The sequence below is a fragment of the Pinus tabuliformis genome, chromosome J (genome assembly GCF_031772625.1).
Source record: "Pinus tabuliformis cultivar Carrire ecotype Pingquan chromosome J, CPIR1, whole genome shotgun sequence".
NCBI classification, from domain to species: domain Eukaryota; kingdom Viridiplantae; phylum Streptophyta; class Pinopsida; order Pinales; family Pinaceae; genus Pinus; species Pinus tabuliformis.
This window is the reverse complement of record NC_142295.1, coordinates 97,844,820-97,847,131: the sequence shown is the minus strand read 5'-3', so window position 1 is coordinate 97,847,131 and position 2,312 is coordinate 97,844,820.

The window sequence follows — 2,312 nt, the reverse complement described above, 5'->3', positions numbered from 1 at the left end:
GATTCCCCATTCACCTCAGCGCTGGAATTGGTGTCCTTGATTCAACTCATTTAATTTAATTAAATTTACAATGTTTAAAATAAGTTGAAAATGTATTCGGTGTTCTTACACATGAATTCATCATTTTTTTCTTGTTCATGCTTTCGACTTGAATTTTGTACTTGTTTTTGTACATTGATTTCGATAATTTTCCCTACTTTAATTATTGAATTGAGAGCCTAAATTGTTATATTTTTTATTTTCGCTTTTATTATTCCCATCCTCTCGGAGTAGACCACTTAGGAAAAATTGGTCTTTTCTCTTTGTTCCTACTATGATATGGTTGTTTGTCTTATTGTTTAGCCTGGCATCTTCTCCTCTTTTGTTGTTGCCATTGTTCTCCTTCATTCCCCTATTTTTGTTGTTTCTCCTTCTTCATTTTGCAGCGTCTTGCAAAGTGGCTATATTCGTGGTAAACTGTACATTTAAAAGGAAGTTGAACATAATCAACCTCTTGAATATGGATCTAGCTATCCATATTTAGGGTTATTGTTGTTGGGAGCCCCTTATCCATATCTACCTCCACTCATATCCTTGCATTGGAAAAGAGCCCCTATGGTGGCTCGCCTCGATCAATGTATTTCCCAAGTGCATTGCCAATATTTTTGAAAGGAGTATCATTCCAACAATGCAGGGGTAAAAAAATAAGCTTTGCCTAAACAAGGATGGAAGATGGTACATCACTTTCAAGGTTAAAATATGGGATCCATTGATCCAAATATAACCCTTGGCCCCCCTAAAGGGTCGCTTTGAAGGATTGGGTCCCGATTATCCTTATTCTTGAAAAATAAGGTAAAAATGCATTTTTCGTAGAAAGCCAAAGCGACAGAACCCTTGATCATGAGATTCCAATTTTTTTCAACCCATAGCCTCACAGAACATAGGGAGGGGCAAGTCCCCATGAATTCCTACTAAGCCACATTTAGCTAGTTGCAAGGCTTGTGCTCTTGACCGTGGAACAAAGATCTCAACCTTTGGAATTTCTTCCAGTTTCTTGACAAAACGAGAAGGCTTTGACTTCTAGTACTATGGCCCATTGGTAACCAATGAGTTAAAAGCAGCTATATCCAAAGCTTGGGGTGGGAGCAAAGGCAAAGACCTACCTGATCTAGCAATCTAGTCACAAAAAAAAACATTATATCCACTAAAACTCTCAAAGTTGCATATCTCCTACTGTTGTTATATCCCACAGAAAATCACAATCTTGCCAAAAGTTCATAGGAAGAATCATTGTTATCCTCCCCGCCTAGGTTCAATTCCCACAAGTGACATGTTGAGTTCATACTATGTATATTGTTGTAATGATTTTGAGTTTTGTTGCTGAAAAACCTTGAGTATTGAAGAATATCTTACCCTTTCCTATGGGTTGGATGGCAGGGGGCTTGGTTACATGCCAAAAAAATAAGGTGGTCTCATACATTAATTTTATATAGTTTTTAATACAATAAAAAAATCCATAGAGATACATAAACAAGAGTATATTGGGTCTATTATGCTTCTAGGAGTCATTATAACTAAAGTTTTGATCAAATTCTCGGGCTAAGAGCGTTTCAAAGAAACCGAAAAAGTCCTAAAAGATTGCTCATAGGGAAACTAGGCTTAACAAATTAGCCAATTGGATAAATTGACACATACATTTTGTTCAAAAGGGCAGATTTGCCACAATGAAAACCAAAACCACCATAAGTTATTGCATAAGTGAACTAGGATCATAGAGACAAAACAAAAGTAATTTAGCCTTGGAGGTCTGACATAAGACCTGGAACTAAGAGTCTGAAGGAGTGGGCCTATCTCGTTCATCTATAATGATATCAAATGGATGATATTTGTAGCCATTTGTCAATTCTAAAGCTAGGAATTCACCATGATTCTTTGTTATCCATGAACATAAGGTTATGAGCATCCATCCTTGTTTTTCCAACCTATCCAAGAGAGCCTTGAGCTCCTTTCGTTCCACTTTGTCACTAGTGAATGGGTGGGAAAGAAAGAGATTGATGTGCTAGTATGGCTTTAACATTATGAAAAACTTAATGTCCTCGGTACAACTTCTCCCAAATTTTAGCACAAAATATGTAATATGAAAATGGATGTCTTCATCTAGACAATATGCTTTGATCAGGTGATCAAATTTTAGCTCAAAAATGAAAGTGCCCAAACAGTATTGAAACCATCGTCAAGTTGAAGTGCTTGTCGTTCTGAATCCAACGACGTTTGTTTCACCTCAATCCGACACCATATGCTCAAGTTATCGCGTGTTGCTTGTTTGGCCCAAC